General features: G+C 40.1%; 1 long non-coding RNA gene across 1 annotated transcript in view; it reads left to right on the top strand.

Annotated features, from left to right (window-relative positions):
• The window catches only part of LOC103101907 (uncharacterized), a 52,083-nt gene that overhangs the window by 2,177 nt on the left and 31,858 nt on the right, over window positions 1-18,048 (top strand). The window lies entirely within an intron of this gene.

Consider the following 18,048-nt stretch of genomic DNA (forward strand, 5'->3'; position numbering starts at 1 on the left):
AACAAAACAAAACAAAAACCCTCAACAAAGGATTGTCTTGCCTTTCCACTTTCTGTCCTCCCTACGCAGCCCATTCTGCTTTGGAATAGACCTCAAAGGATCTTGAGATTTCTCACTCTACTCTTCGGTTTCCATCTCTCCTCAGATCTTCCACACTACATCTCCCCACTCCTTTTCATCAAAGGACCTCCTCTCATACTTTAGTAAGGAAAAAAAAGAGTTCTGTGCTTTGAGCTTTCTTTTCCCCCTCCTCTATGTTTCAGAACTCATTGATACAATCTCTCAATTCTCTTCTTTTCCTAATTCCCTGGATAAGAAGTGACCCTTTTCCTGGTTGGCATCAAACTCTTTATGATGATCCTCAATTACATTCTTCCCAAGTTCCTCTTTCTTTCCTGCACATCTTGGGATATATTGCACTTTCCTTTCCTCTCTGGTCACTCTTTGACACCTGGAGCAACACTATCTGGGGCAGACACCTTGTTTTCTGCTCTTGATGAGGAGGAAGATTTGCTCAACCAATTGTAGCTAGCTGGCCCCACATGATGCTTCTCTTCCACTCATTCCAGCTATCTTGGGATACTTTATCACCAACTTTCAACCACACACACTTTCTCAGAGTTTCTGTTCCCCAAACAGTAATTAAATCCAAATCACTATTGTCATTGCTTCTTGGAAATATATGATAGGTCAGTTAATTGCTCTATGACTCCATTCATCATTCCTGATTCCTCAGACAAAATCTTTCTTTCATGGTTGCCAATCTTTTATATGCAAGTTCTCTATTAGTCAACAAGTATTCATTAATTATCTTCTGTATTCCAGGCACTGTGCCAAGTTCTGATATATAGAGACCCCCCCAAATTCTCTACCCTTAAGGAGCTTCCAATCTGGGGCAGAGGGAGGGGAAATATGCAATCATGTATGAACAAATAAGAAATATACAGGATGATTGGAGGCAATCTTAGAGGGAATCCATTAGCATTAAGAGGGATCCAGGTGGACTTCTTGGAGAAGGTTGATTGTGAGACTTGAAGGAAGCCAGGAAAGTCAGAAGTTAGGGATGGGGAGGAAGAAAATTCTGGGCAGATGTATTAAAAATATGTAAGCAAGGAGACTGATTATTTGTTGTGAAGAATAGTAGTAAGGGAGGTGTCATTGAGTCATATCGCACTTAGAGGAGTATAACAAGACTGGAAAGGTGGTAAAGGGGAAATTTATGAAGGGCTTTAAAAGCCAAACAGAGGGATGGCTAGGATGCTCAGTGGATAGTGCACCATGTCTGGAGAAGGGAAGTCCTAGGTTCAAATCTGGTCTCAGACACTTCCTAGCTGTGTAACCCTGGATGAGTTACTTAACCCTCATTGCCTAGTCCTTACTGCTCTTCTCCCTTGGGACCAATAATTAGTATTATTTCTAAGACAGAAGATAAGGGTTTTGTTTTTAAAGCATTTTATATTTGAACCTAAAGGTAATAGTTGATTGAATAGGGGAAGAGTGATGTGGTCACACCTATACTTTAGGAAGATCTCTTTGATTGCTAAGTGGAATGGGGAGAGACCTCAAGTTTCTAGACAGCTTCCCTCTTTCTTTTCTATAAGAATACCTTGTGCTTCTGTAACTAAACAGAGGCAACTAGATAGATAGAGGGCTAAAGTTGGAGACTGGAAGACTTAAGTTCAAATCTGACCTCAGATGCTAATTAGTTGTGTGATCCTGGGCAAGTCACTTACCCACTGTCTATCTCAATTTCCTCATCTGTAAAATAAGGATAATTATAGTACCCACCTCTCAGAGTCATTCTGAAGTCCAAAATGTTGTTACAAAGTTCAACAGGCTGCTAGATATTGTTTTGTTGTTGTCAAAGAGGATGAGTTTTTAGGACAAAAGAGGTGATAGTCTCCTTTTATAGGTTACATCTGGAATTGCTGTTAGGTTCTGAGAGTGATGCTTTAGGAAGGATATTGTTCAGTTAGAGCCTATTGGGAAGATGGTAGCTAGGGGATGAGCTTTTGAAGGTTTTAGTTTAGAGTAGAGAAGACTTGGGAGTAGGTAGCAGCATGATAATTACATTTATGTGTCTGATGAGCTGGAGGAGTTGGGCTTGTTCTGCTTGGCTCCCCAAAACAGAACTACATCTATAGAAAAGAAGTAGCAAACTGACAGATTTAAGCTTGAGGGCTCCTATTTCCTGAAAAAAAAAGCTTCTTAACAATTTGACCTGTTCCTAAGTGGAATTGGTTGTCTCTGGATGTAGCAGGTCTCTTTTTTTGAGGTCTTCAAGCAAAGGTGGGATGACCGCTTGTTGTTGATATTCTAAAATAGATACTTATTCAGGAATGGATTGTACTAGATGGGCTCTAAGGTTCCTCCCAACATGGAGATTTTGTGATCCTGTGATATCACAGTCAAGAATTTCACTCCAATTTCTCTTGGTCAACTTCCGGTGTCCATTTTAACCACTAGATTCTACCAGTACTGTCTGAACTCTGAAACCTACTCTCGAAAAGTCTAGGATGTCTGAAAGACTATGTCCCATGTTTCTCTCCTTTTCTACCACAAACCGAAAGCCCATTTTCTTCCAAGTTATCCATAATTTCTCTTTTTACTCCTAACTTCTCGTTAAGAAATCGACAAATTCATTTTTCCTGTTGCTTCTTCCATTTTCTGAAGAATGAGATTTACTTGTCTTTGTATCTTCCCCCACCTAGGACAGTGCTTACTGTATAGTAAGTACTTGAAAAATACATGTTGCCTTTAATTGAGACAACAACCAGATAGTGAGTAGGGTTCAATTGTTAAAATAATCTGTGCCGAATTGATTTTTGTGTCTCTAACTATTCTCATTGACACAGCTGAAACCATCACATGTGGAAGATTTCTGAGCAATTTAATATCCCAATATGGAGAATGAAATTGCTTTTGACAAAATAACCCCTGGGGTCTAATCCAGGATGTATGCAGTGATGGAGAGTTTCAGTACATTTCAGGATGTTCCTGGAATGGCTGGTGATTAATTATATGGGGATAGCCATTGTGATTCATGAGTTTTATTGGAATCCTATCAAGCCATCTTTCCACTTGATTTAAAGATTGGCCATTCAGCTATTTCTTAGACTTAGCCAGAACAGCAGATTGGAAACAGCCAGGGGCTGGACCACCCTTCTTTTCCCCTCCTCCACCCAATTCTGTCCCCCATTATTCCTACCATGATGAAGCTTTTTCTAGTGACTGATTGCAAGAAGAGAAATATCACTTCTAAATTGTATTCTTTAAAGAAAACAAAAAAGCTTTTTTTAAAGATGGGTTCCATCTGATGGAATTTTGAGAGGGTATAAATATATATAAATATATATAGCAGAGCCTGGGTAGGAAGCACTGAATTTGGAGTCAGTGGGTCTGGGTTCAGATTCTAACTCTTCTCCATATAGATGATTTTATGCAAGTATCTCATCATTGCTTCTAGGTTATCATTTTCTCCTGTGCACAATGAAGAGGTTAGCCAAGACTGATGCTTTGCAGCTCTAATGATCTGATGGTCTAAATTATAAGCATAAAACATTTTATTTGGTATGTGATAACGTTTTATGTTTTACTTAAAGTCTCTGTAAACTCAGGCAAGAAATCTGTTCCCAGCCTCAGTTCCCTTCTCTATCAATTGACAAACCTGGCCTGGAACATGGGTTCTTAACCTTTTTTGTATTATTAATTCTCTTGGCAGTTTGATGAAGCCAATGAAAGCTTCTCAGACTCATCTTAAATTTATAAACTAAAATAAATAATATTGCAAAGGAAACCAATTAGATTAGAATAAAGATGTAATTCATTCTCCCTCTTCCCCCCAATCCAAGTTTACAGGCTTTCTGAAACCTCTTCATAGATCCTTGGAAGTCTATGGATCCCAGGTTATAAACTTTTAGCCTAGATAATTTCTAAACTTTCTTATAACTTTAAACCCACTTAATAATTAATAAGCTATAGACTATGTTGGACAAGAGTGAGTATGTAACTGTCCCATGTAATAATAATAATAATAATAATAGTATAAACAACAATAGATGAATCTACATAAATCTCATAGAAAATATGAGAATATGACAATAATAATAAAGAATAATATTGTAATTACAGAAAGGTTATTTTTAAGGAACCCAGACTTGGTCATCAAAATAGGTTCTTCAATGAAATGATAGAAAATATGTAATGCATAACTGCAGGCTGCAAAAAATATGTGCCAACTGTTTGCCTAATTAGACATGACTTGGGGACTAGAATTGGAAGTTATCTTTCAACTGACAGATGACAGATGTCCATACCGATATTAAAATATCTTTGCAAACTCAACAAATAAACTGTGATATTATAGAAGACCAAATTCTTGCCCATAATCACCTGGATAGGAGAGATCCACAGAAAAAAAATTAAGAAGAAGGATTTAAAACTGTCGCCATCCAAATATTCCTAATCTCCAAACCACATAGAAGAAAAAGTTTGGAAAATGTAGAAACCTTGCAGGAGAAATCAAAACCATATGTAAAAGGATAAGGTACATACCATCCTCATCATCCTGTCTGCTACTGCAAATGTCTTGACAATGCTTTCAGTAAGCCTTCAGAAGATGAATTTCTATCCCATTGCTTTTATTTAACTACAAAAAGCAATTATTGTATCCATCTGTAAAATAGCCTGCAGAGACCTAAATATTAAAGAATAACAACATAGTGAATTGCCCCAGAAAAATGTCTATCTGAAATCTATTGAACAATATTAATAATAATGTTAACAAATAATACTAATATTAATAAATATCACTGGTACTTTAAAGTTTGCAAAGCTCTTTGCATATCTGCTATTGCTTGTATAATTTTCCTATTGTCAGAGGGAAATAGTGTCTGAGATAGTAGGATCTAAGATAATAGAAAAGGAATAATCGGATTCAAAGAGGCCAGAAACCAGTAATTTTTTCAAGTGTTTTACTTTACAAACATTCTGGTAAAGGACACTTTCATGAGCTGATTTGTCCCACTCCCCATCTCCTTTTATCTTTGTCCTCATCTGAGACACAGATAATTCTGTTCTTTTTCAGACTCTTTCAAACTGGACCCAGTTTTTAAAACTTAAGGAATTCTCTCTTGCTCACACATCTGGGCAGCCTGACAGAAGTACAGTGGGTTAAAGATTTATGGGCATTATTTATTTATTTTTTAAAATTTATAATGTGGTGTGCACATACACCTGCCACCTGAGTCTAGTACATATATTAAAGTTGACAGAATAGAAGATGATTATATGGAAAAACAAGGGAGAATAAAGGTCCCAAGCCTCCTATGGGTCCTTGCCCTGTGCTTTGCTGGATGAATAATTTCCAGCTCAGAGCTCGATACATAGCAGCAAAGGTCACTGTTTTGTTGGATGTTTTGCTCCATTGGTCATGGAGTCTGCCACTTTATAGCATACTAAGCCTCTGGGCAATGCTAGATATAGAAGGCTTAGGCAGCCAAAAACTGGATCAGTGACATGGCAGGACCACAGCAATTTTGGTTACTTAGTGGAAAGTAGGGCAAAGATTGCCAGCTCCATCAGCTGCATCTAGTCCTTTTGCTCTTGGGTTGACTTTCATGGCAACAGGGCATGGGTAATGGGAATTAGAGGAGGATGCTCCTCTGTAGTTCTCATTGGAACCTCTAGTTGTGAGGACAAAATGAGATAATATTTGTAAAGCACTGTACAGTCTTCACATGTGTGGAGTAGACATCCCCCTAACTCACTGAGGGGTTTGAGGTTGGTCATTCACTCTTAATCCATTGTAGCCTCTTAGCAGAGATGGTTTACTGGGGTGTGGCCAATTTGTATCTATAGCTTCGTGGACCCACAAGTGAGGTTTCAATGAAAGATGGATACTAAAGGTGGATGAGCAGCCCTGAAAAGGGCTCAGCAAGCCCTCATACCAGAAGTTCTAGCCCTCTCTGAATACTCCACATACCACCTGAAGCAGCCACTGTGGTGTGCTTAAAGCTTAAAGCTTGATTAGACATCCAAGAAACCAAGGTCATCCACTGAATCCTGAACCATCGCTAATCATCCTAACTTTCGTCTTACTTTGATGATTCTAGAAGAGAGAGTGAGGTTGATGGCTTTGAGCAACTCTGTTTTACTTAAATTCAATTCACACACAAGTCAAGACGTCATCCTATGATGTCATCATTCCTATTTGGAAACAGAAGACAAATGACAACAACAACATGCCATAATGAAGATAATTCCCACTTGCATGATCATGAGCACATCATTTGACTTCCCTAGGTTTCAGCTTTCTGCTCCCAAACTGTGCCTCTCAGAGGGAAATCATTTTTAAAAAGAAACATTTAGAAATCAAAGCAAAAGTCAGAGAACCAGGCTATGGAGTCATGAGCATAGATCACCCCTGATTTCTGAAAATGTTGGCTTGAGATCATATGACTTAGAGCTATAAAGGACCTTCAGAGATCATCATGTCCATCCTGCCCTCAAGGAGGATACAAAATGAGCTCAAAGGAGCAGAGATTCAGAGAAATTTATAAGTTCATAGACTGAGCATTGGAAGGGAGTTTGGAGGTCACCATATTGGATCATAAGTTCTAGAGGTGGGAGGGCCCTCAGAGGTCATCTAGTCCAAACTCTTTATTTTGCAGATGAGGAAACTGAGACCAAAGTCACATAGATGGAAATCATCCAAAGTTGACTTAAATCAGGTCCCTAGGTGCCAAATCCAGGGCCCTTCCCACTGGGACACATGGCCTTTATGGGTTTTCCTATAAGAGGTGGAGAGGGAATGGAGCTCCATTCTCTTGGGACCTGGTTCAGTGCTCTTTCTAGTACACAACAGACAACATCGATAATTATGCAGCAGATAATAGCCAGACCCATTCATCTCAAAGTTACATCCTCTTGTGAATCACAGACACCACAAAGATACTAAAACCTTAGAGAATATTGGTAATCAATCCAAGTACAGTAAACAATAAATGGTAAAACATTAGAAAACAAGACTGATGATAAACAACAGAGCTGTCTGGCTATAATAAACATGACACTTTAAAGAGACTCAGGGATGTTGGAACAGAGGCAACTTTTACAAGAAATCACTACTGAGATTCGTGTGATTTTGAGGTTTTTTCAGGAAAAAGAGTGGAATTTAGGGAGCAGAAGGCAGAGTATACAGGAGATCACTGGGGAGGGGAACAGAGTCCCCTTGTTCATCATCCTAGGATGTTGTCAGACTTATCCAGGTGTCCAGGAACTCTTTTGCCCCATATAATTTGTTCTTCTGTATGTGTGACTCTAGGCACATAAGGATACATATTCTTCTGGGTGGCAGAATTCTAGGCCCTGGAAAGAATAGAGGCCTTTGAAGCACATGTACCCCACTAGTCATGCATTCTTTGAGATCCATAGTCTCTCTAATTGTGCTACACGTAATAGTAGAGTTGTTTATTCCATAGGGGAGAAAATAACATGTGTGTGTAAGTACACGTGTGTGTGTGTGTGTGTGTGTGTGTGTGTGTGTGTGTGTGTGTGTGTGTAATCTGAGACTGAGCATTCAGGAAGTCAACAAGTCAATAAACCTTTATTAAGTGCTCTGCTTGGCTGGCTGCTGTCCTTTGTACTTGAAGAGGACCAAACAGACATCATGATGTTGGGTCTATCTCTATACAGTATGTCTGCCTGTGGCTAGTCAGACCATTTGGAAAGCTCTGCCATAGATTGGCCACAAATAGCCCATATGAACATTAGAGATGGAGATGCCTTTAAATCTGTGCATCTCATAGCACTCTGCTAAGCAAAGGGAAAAAAGACCCCCCCTCCTTGCCCTCAAAGAGGGCTCAGTCAATAGGAGAAGTAGGAATGGAGTCAGGAAGAGACCAGAGAATCAATGGAGCTAGGTTAGAATCTTACCTTGCCTGCTTACTACCTGGGAAACTTCCCCAGGGATGCGTTCACTTTCGTGGGGCTAGGCTTCCCTGGTTGTAAAACAAAGGAGATGAATTAGATGAGCTTTTGGTCCCCTTCAGTTCTCAACATGAAAATTCCTTCCAGTGAACTGGTGACACAACCCCAAAGTATATATGTCCAAATGGTTGGTGCGGAGATGCAATGGTTGGCCCATGGAAACGGGAAATAAAGCAAGACCTGAAAACTTCACAAGACATGGAGTCTCATGCCAATTCAGCTCTGTTGGGGGACAGGGCTACAAAACAAAAAAGAAACAATTCTTGCTCTCAAGTGCTTCATATTCTACAAGGTGAGCAAACAAACAGATGAGTGAATACATGATGATTGAAGGACAGAAAGAGAGGGGAAAGCAGATACAGACTGGGATTTGGAATCAATAAGACCCGATTGAAACTGACTCAGTTTCTCAGACACATACTAGCTGCATGACCTTGAGCAAGTCTTTTAGTTTTTCTTTGCCTCAGTTTCTTCATTTGTAAAATGGGGATAATAATAGAACCTAACCCAAGGTTTTTTGTGAAGATCAAAGGAGGTAATATTTGTAAATTACTTTGCAAACCTTAAAGTATTGTGTAGATAATTGCTATTATTATCGATGTAATGTTGTGGACAAAAAGTCAATGTAATTTTGGTTTGCCTTAAGAGGGAAATTGCTTTGAGATATAAAAAGGGATAGGATTACTGAATTCTGTCCTGGTTGACATATTGTGTTCCATTCTGGGTGTTGCAAATATAGGAGGGACATTAGTAAGCTGGAAAGCCTCCATGGAAAGATGACCAAGGTAGTGAAGAGAAGGTCTTAAGAACATGCCTTATGAAGATCACATGAAGAAGACCCTAATTCTGACACTTGCTTCCTATGTGACCTCTGTTAAGTGACTTAGTCTCTCTGTGCCTCATCTTTCTCATCTATAAAACTAACAAGTTGGACCAGATGACCTCTATGGTCCCTTCTCACTCTAACTCTATCATCCTCTGAACAGAGGAATTTTTTTTAAATTTGAAAAACTTTATTTAATTGATTAATTTAGAATATTTTTCCATGGTTACATGATTTGTACTCTTTTCCTCCCCTCCTTCCACCCCCTCCCATAGTCAACAAGCAATTCCACTGGGTTTTACATGTGTCATTGATCAAGACCCATTTCCATGTTACTAATGTCTGCACTAGGGTGATTGTTTAGAGTCTACATCCCCAATCATATCCCCATTGACCCATAAGATTAAGCAGTTGTTTTTCTTCTGTGTTTCTACTTCCACATGAACTGAGGAATTTTGACATTTGAAGAAGAGATGTAAAGGGGAAGGTAGCTATCTTCATGTCTGAATTCTACCTTCTGGGATTAAGGAAAACAAGGCTAATCCTTGTCCTCATGTCAGCCCTCCAGAGACATGAAGATAGCTACCTTCCCCTTTACATCTCTTCTTCAAGTGTCAAAATCCCTCAGTACATGTGGAAGTAGAAACACAGAGGAAATGAAGGGACATGACAGAGAGGCAGGCTTCCCACCAATAAAGGATGTCCTGAAGAGAAATGGGATGCTTTGGGTGGGGACGTACCTCATCACAGGAGATCTTTAAGAGAGAGAGGGATTTGAGACCACTCCTTTTTTGTAGAAGGGATCTCTGTTAAGGTCTCCATGGCATCTAGGATCCCTTACAAATCTCAAGTTTTATTTTGATAGTGTTATAGTGTTGATAGTGTTATAGTGTTTTATACTATATGTATATATTATATATATAAATATGCATTTATATATATAGTGTTATAGACTTGAAAACATTACAGAAATGGTAGTCAGTTATTGTTTTTGTTTTCCAGTGTACTCCCTTTTTCAACTGACTTAATTGGGCAGTTTTTTTCCCAAAGTATCACTCGGTAACCTGAACCCAATAACTGTTACCAAGTGAGAAGATCCACAGAGGCTTTCATCTCATGCAAAGGTGGGGATATCCATGTCTCCCAGAGGGACCTTAGGACTTGATAGCTGGGGGGAAATTTGAGGTCATTTAGTTTAGCATCCTTATTTTATAGATGAGGAAACTGAGGTCTAAAGAGGGTTACTTACTTATCTGAGGTCACACAGTTAAAAGATCTGTTCATCAGATTGTGAGGGTCCAATGTTTCAGTGGACCTTATTATCTCTTAAGACTTCAGTCTGGATAAGTTCCAGAAAAGAAATGCCAAATCCTTTTCTCCCAACCTGTCCTCTCCCAGGTCCCTCCTCATATAGTTGTGGCCTGTGGAGTAGTGTCTGAAATGTTGGAAGAGTCACAAGGAGACAAATAAGGCTAACCACAGTCCATGTGGGTTGTACCCTTTTTTTTTTAGGAAAGTCCAATTCAGTTAAAAAATATTTTCTGTTTATAGGGCTAGGGATTGCATTGGTATGGGAGGTCTCATTTTATAGTTGGGGAAACTGAGGCCCAGAGAGGAGTTAAGTGACCTATCCAGGGTCACACAGTTTTATGAGACCTAGATTTGAGTCCTAGTTATTTTGCTAAGCAGTTGTGACTTATGCTAATGAGTAATTTTTCATCTTTAGTCCTTAGTTTCCTTCTAAGCAAAATCATAACATTAGACTAGATAATCCTAAACGTTTTGTTCAGGTTTGAAATTCAGTGATTCTAGGACTCCTATTTGCTATTACAATCCATTCTGCAACTGAATTAATTTAGTTAAAACACCATTTTGAGGGAGCAGTGGGGTGGCTCTGTAGATAGACAACCAGGCCTGGAGATGGGAAGTCCTGGCCTCAGGCACTTCTTAGCTCTGCAATCCTGGACAAGTCACTTAATCCCAATTGTCTAACCATTACTACATTTCTGATTTGGAATTGATACTTAGCATTGATTCTAAGATAGAAGGTAATGGTTTAAAAAACACCACTTTTGATGGAAAGTTCCACTCTGCTGATGTAGTGCTTCAAACTCAATTAAGCTGGTCCTCAAATGACAGATCTATAATCCATTGGTAGATGAATACTCTAAGCCTCTTTGGGCTTTGGGTTGGTAGGACTTGCCAGATCAGACTTTGAGCTCAAGTCCATCATCTCCAAAAATCCATGTTTACCTTAGTATCATGATGAGGAATTGGGAAAGTTGGAGTACATATCAATTGACAGAGGCAATGAGGCATACAATGTAGAAAGCTTACCTAGGAGCTAGAAAGTCCTGGGTTCAAGTCCTATGACCCTACACAAGTTACTCAATCTGTCAGCCCTTCAGACAACTCTCTGACACTCTAACTTACAGAAGACTTGCTGATCTTCCTAGACAAAGACAACTTCCTCATTAGGGATCTCCCTGTATTGTTGTAAACACAAGAATACTGAAATAGAGGGGATAATTGTCATTTCAGTTATCCAGAAATGCTGTAGATTTCATCAGCACATCAGGACTCATGTCTGATGAATCTCCTTGTGGTCCTTCTTGAGGCTTGGCTAGCATCCTCTGAATCCCAGAGCATCAGAAGAGGAAGGCACTTCACAGAATCTCTAGTTTAAGCTGCTCATGAATGAAACTTCCCTCTACTACTTGTAGACACGGACTGAGTTAGCTTAAGGGTCAGAGGCCTTGGTTCTACCTCTACAGGTCCCAAGATCTCATTAGGAATTCCTTGAGGTTCAGGTCACTCTAAGGCACAGAGATTCATTCCTTTCCCCTGAGACAGAAGCTAGCCAGGTCCTTTCACTTGATTAAACAAAGGAGGATAAACTTGTTCAGACTTGCAGGAACAAAGCAATCTAATTAAAACAGGAAGATGGATGAGGGCCACTGTGATATAGAGGTGAGTGTTTGGGGTTTGGTGTCTGAAGATTTAAGTTGGTACCTTAGTTCACATACTTCTTTCCTGTGTGATTATGGGCAACTCAATAACATCCCAAAGCTTTAGTTCCACACCTGTAAAATGAAGTGGATTGGGCTGGTTGACCTCTAAGGTCCCGTCCAGCTCTAAGTTGTTTATAGCCCCCATTCTATGAGTCTAGATTTCTATTCCATAGTCCTCTGTTTCCCCTGTTATGGGAAATTCCCATCTCACCCCCAAACCTATACACCCTCAGGATCACATTAATCATCAAGGACTAGAATTAGAAAGTGTTGGGACTGCTAGAAGTTGCCACAAGAAGCAAGGCAGAAACTGAGAGAGACAGAGACAGAGAGATACAGACACAGACACAGACACAGACACAGACACAGACACACACACACACAGAAAGAGACAGAGAGACTGAGATGGAGACAGAAAATGAAATAGAAGAGAGACTAGTACTGGTACCAGAGGACCATGTAGGTAGGGCAGGACTACTGAAAGAAAAGCATTGCATTGGCAAGGTCACAGCTCTCTCTCTGTCTCTCTGTCTCTCTGTATCTCTCTGTGTCTATCTTTGCCTCTCTGTTTCTGTCTCTGTCTCTGTCTGTCTCTGTGTCTCTGTGTCTGTGTCTGTCTGTCTCTCTCTGTCTCTCTCTGTTTCTGCCTCTGTCTCTGTCTCTGTCTCTCTGTCTCTCTCTCTCTCTCTGACTCTCTCTGTTTCTGCCTCTGTCTCTGTCTCTGTCTCTCTGTCTCTCTGTCTCTCTCTGTCTCTCTCTCTCTGTCTCTCTGTCTCTCTCTGTCTCTCTGTCTCTCTCTCCCCCTGATCTCCCTCTGTCTCTCTCTCTGTCTCTCCCTCCCTCTCTCTCTCTCCCTCTCTGTCTGTCTGTCTCTCTCCCCCTGATCTCCCTCTGTCTCTCTTTCTGTCTCTCCCTCCCTCTCTCTCTCCCTCTCTGTCTGTCTCTGTCTCTCTCTGTCTCTCTCTCTGAGGCAGTTATAGGCTGACATAGAACAAGAGACTGAAACAGATAGAAAGTTATAGATACAGAAGGAGCTAGAAAGAGTGATAGAGAGAGTAAGAGAGATGGAGAAAGAGGGACAGAGACCTACTATAGCCCAGCCAGAAGAAACAAAAGAGGCTGTAACTAATTACTAAATGAGAATTTCAGGGAGAAGACTGAGATGGTTGCTGTCTTTGACTCCTTGGATGAATTGTTTACAAACCAAAAGGGTTTGGCAGGAAACAATATTCTACTACGGTATGGTGGGGGTGAGGAGGATTCAGTTTTTTTTTTTACTCCTAAGGATTACTACTGCTACTAATAATGATAACAAGCATTTGTAGAGCATCTCCTATGTGTTAGGCATTATGCTGAGATGAACATTATCTCATCAAATCAAGAAAAATGATACCTGAGACAACTTAATAAATGTTTATTGAATGAATAAGTGACCACTTAACCCTTATTACAACACACCCAATGTGTACTCTCATGTTTTGTTCAGGTACCCACATTTTAGAACTAGCTAACACACTCAGGAGCAAAATCAGCATGGGGAAGGGCTTCCAGTCGGTGCCAAAGAAAGAACAGGTAAAAGGAATTCAGATTCATTTGCCTGGAAGAGAGAAGACTTGGGGTGGTGGGGATGGTAGGTGGCTCTAATAACTACCTTCAAGGATTCAAATAGGGAAGAGGCAAAGTCTTGGCATTCTTTGTAGTTCCAGGAAAAATGAGAAAAAAGTTTCAAAGAGGCAAATTGAAGCTTACTTTAAGAGAAAAAATTGTCCTAACTGGGGTGATTAATAGTGGGACACATTGCCTCTGGAAGGTGTTGGTGAATTCTGGTCATATTTGAGAACTTTAAGCAAAAGCCATATGACCTGTTGTAGGAGATGATGTAGAGCACATGTTTGCTCAAGTATTCTTTGGATTTTAGAGGGAGAGTTGCCTAATGAGTAGAGAGGCTAAACTAGGGAGGCTTTGGAATGACAGACAGACTGACAGACAGAATGATGGAGTAGAGGGCTAATCTTAGAACCAGGAAGACCCAGGTTTAAATCCTGCTTCTGACAAAACCTGGTTGTTTGAGCCTAGACAGGACACTTAAGGTCTTGGGACTCCAAGTTGTAGAATTGGTGCCAATCTACACTGGTAAATGCTCTATGCCAAATGGAAATTCCTTATACCAATGAAACCACAGATCTAACCTCCAGAGCTTTGGGTTAGACAGTTGATGAGGTCAGGCACTTTGTGGTTCTACAGGATCAGCCTAGCCCCAGAATCTGGAGCCAGTCTTAGGGTGTTGGAAATCTCAGTACAGTGCCTTAGCTCCGGGCTGAGTCACTTGTTGCTGGCATCCCTCTGACCTGGAGAGTCCAATTCTCCTATGACTAAGTTCTTCCCCTGTCCTGCTGTTACTGGGTCCCTTTCTTGTACCCTGCATCTCCATTATCTGCATTCTTCCTTTCTTTCTCTCTCTTTTTCTCTCTTTCTTTCTCTCTTTCTTTCTTTCTTTCTTTCTTTCTTTCTTTCTTTCTTTCTTTCTTTCTTTCTTTCTTTCTTTCTTTCTTTCTTTCTTTCTTTCTTTCTTTCTTTCTTTCTTTCTTTCTTTCTTTCTTTCTTTCTTTCTTTCTTTCTTTCTTTCTTTCTTTCTTTCTTTCTTTCTTTCTTTCTTTCTTTCTTTCTTTCTTTCTTTCTTTCTTTCTTTCTTTCTTTCTTTCTTTCTTTCTTTCTTTCTTTCTTTCTTTCTTTCTTTCTTTCTTTCTTTTTCTCCCCAGGACTGAGTGCCAGTGACCTCCCTTATTGTGGGGTCTTTCTCATACCTAGATGTCTACCTAATGGCTTGACTTGCTTCTGCCTGATTAAACACTTGTAACTTGGGCTTCATTTAGACCATTGGCTAACAGTTCTTTCTTTCCATCTGTTTTTCTTCCATAATTTAACAGTTTGGGACCTACCTTTAGACTTAAGATTCCTCAGTGATAATCCTTTATGTAACCAGCCCATGACATGCATTTATTGATTCATTGTTTCAATTCAGTCCAAGTCAAGAAGATCTTACTAAGTGTCTACTATGTTCCAAGTGCTGGGGAGATTCCGCCCATTCCCCCCCCCCCCCCCTTCAGACCTGTGATTTCACTGGAATTAGCAGGAGTGTGCTGGAACTCACTACCTTGCAAAAGCAGATTGTTGTATTTTTCAGCATATGTATACCTTGGATATAGCCAAATGCTCAAATCAAGACTTGATTTATTGTTTTGTGGCCTGTCTAAACTTACGAAAGTGATGGGGGAAATGTTAATAATGTAGATTAAACTTAAAAGTGTGTCATGAATGCCTTTTTTATTTTCTCCTTAGAGACCTGGTTGTTAAACATTTACAAGGAAACTCTTGTTATAGGGAACCATCCATTAGGAAACTCCCCCTGCCAGTTCTCATCAGCACATTAAACACAATTTATAGTTTTAAAGAGTAGCTTTGGGGGATTGCAGGTTTAAATGATTGCCTGAGGTCACCCAGCCAGGATCTCTTAGAGGTGGGATTTTGACTCTGAGCTGGGTGTGGTAGTGGTCTATCCACTGTTCCAAGAAGATTAGAGGTAGAAAGGGAAAGACAGAATATCCTCTTTCCTTCCTCAATAAAGAACTGTTGTGGGACATGGTAATCCCAGAGCTAAGCAAATTCAAAGTCAGCTATGGGGTGTAGAGTACTTCCACCCAAGGGGATCAGGGAAAGCCTCTTAGAGGAGGAGTTTGCTCTAGAACTGAACCTTGAAGGAAGTTAATGAATCCAAGAGATCAAGGTTGGGAAGCAGTAAATTCCAAGTATGAGAGAACAAGAGCTATAGTGTCTGGAGATAGAGTATTATATGGGAGAAGCTCCCATATTTGAGTGTGTATGGAACACAGGCTATTTGGGGGAGAGTAACCTCAACTTTGAATAGAGGGCTGGTCTTTCCTGATGAAAGACTCATCTTCCTGAGTTCAAATCTGGTCTCAGATACTTACCAGCTCTTATCAATGGTGGCCTGGATAAAAGAAGAATGAGATCAGAAGAAAGAGAAACCAATTAGAAGGCTAATAATAAGTACAGATGAGAGGTGGGAAAGGCCTGCACTAGAGGAATAACCATGTGAGTGGAAAGAAAGGGACAACTTGGAATTAGATATGGAGGATAAAAGAGTAAAGAATTCAGGATGGCTCCAATGTTACAAACTTATATCACTGGAAAAAATTGTGGGTCCCTCAACAGAAATGAGAAGAGATATATTTAGGGAGAGAGATATATTGAAGGTGAGAAGCCAATGGAACATTCACATGGAAGTGCCCATTGGGCAGCTGGTGATGGAAGACTAAGGTTAACAAGGGAAATGAATAATGATTGTGCAGGTTTTGGACTCATCCATGTAGAAAGATGACAGTTGAAATGATGGGAGATGATTAGATCTCCAAGAGAGACAACTAATATTTTTTATACACCTAGATGAATGACAGAGGCATCAAGGCTAGAGATGTAAAGATAAAACCTGCTGCTCTGAGGCATTGGAAATAATAATGCACTTGGTCTCAAAGGATCTGGACTTAGCATTCAGCTCTGCCATTTTCTTCCTGAGTAGCCTTGGGAAAATTCCTTGACTTCTCTGATCTTCAAGTCCTTCATCCATAAAATAAAGGAGTTGAACCTTTGTGAACCCTTCTAGTTCTATCGTCATGAGCCTATAATGAATGATCCCAATTTTTCTATGTACACAGATGTGTTTCTCAGCAGATCAAACCTCTGAGGAAACCCTTCTTTGTCACCCAAGGGATAGTAATCACATGGTACAGGGGAGTGAACACTGACTGGTTCTGGAATCAGATAAGTTGGATTCAAATCCTGCCTCTGACACCATTCCCTGTGGGACATTGGGAAAGTAATGATATTTATGGATCTTATTTTCATCATCTGTAAGATGAGGATGTAGGACTGGGTAGCTTCTGAAGGCTCTGTTATCTTAAGATCTATCCTGATCTTCCACCATTAACATGGCATAGTTTCTAGAAATGTGCACATTATATCTCCTGTAAGGGTGACTACCTTGTCATTTCTCTTCTAAACTCAGAATTTTTAATCAGACCCAAAAAGGAACTAAATTGAGTGAATCAATCAATTAGCCAATTAGCATTTATTAAGCACCTACTATGTGCCAGATAGGTTCTGGATATACAAATACAAAAGATAGTCCCTATTCTTAAGGACCTTATATTTTAGTCTAATGTTTAGGATCAGACACTATATCAAGTTTGATATGAAATGAGTGATCCCAGGGAATGAGGTCAGTGACTCATTGGAAGTCTTTAAGAAAAAGTTGGATGACCTTTTGTATGAGAGGTAAAGGGAATTCATGAGTTTTTTAAGAGCTGAACTCTATACCCTTGGAATTCCCTTCTCCTTCAAAATCCCAAGGTCTGCATGGTAAAATGCAGGGGATGATGGGACAAAAGAGAACTCCAATTGGAGGGCAATAGGGCATCTGCAGGAGGAATAGATTCCTTCTAATTGGGAGAGGGAGGGCAGAGAAAGGAATATGGGAAATTTAGAGTCTTCTTGAATTTCCCTGAACTTTGGATCTGGCTTCCATGCTCAGATGTCCAGCTTTCCTTTTCTTTTTTCTGCCTGTAGTTTTAGATCCCTTTGTGGTCCACCTGTCACTGCCTCCTGATTCCCAAATCTGGTCTTGCTACAAGAACCCAGAAATAACTCCTGCCAGAGTCATAGCTATGAGTTGGATTTGCAAATGTCAAGCTACCTGTGCTCCTGGACCCAGACCAATATCAAGATATTCTTTCTCAATCCTGAGGAACATCCAGATCATTTCTCTGACTTCTTGTACTTACCCTACAAAGGGACTTATTTTGGGTAAGGAATAAGGCACAGTCATTATCCATCTGGTTAGAATGATTCTAAATTTGGCTCAAAGAGTAGTATATGATCTCAAGAAAGAGTTAAGAGGTTAGAAATTGTGCTAGAGTGCACAAGAATTCAGGTCTTGGAAACAGAAAGTCCTGGGGTCAAGTCTCACCACTGACATGGGCTGACTGAGAGAACCTGGGCAAATCTCTCACCCTCTCAATGAGAGGTCCCAGTCCATTCTCTCAACTCTAAATTGCAGGATAGTGATCGACCTTCATGGGTGGTTTTCTCGCTGAAAATACCCCCAAATAATGATATTTCAATGTGATGGGACTCACTGCACGGTGAACA

This window comes from Monodelphis domestica, chromosome 2, assembly GCF_027887165.1.
Source record: "Monodelphis domestica isolate mMonDom1 chromosome 2, mMonDom1.pri, whole genome shotgun sequence".
Classification (NCBI taxonomy): Eukaryota; Metazoa; Chordata; class Mammalia; order Didelphimorphia; family Didelphidae; genus Monodelphis; species Monodelphis domestica.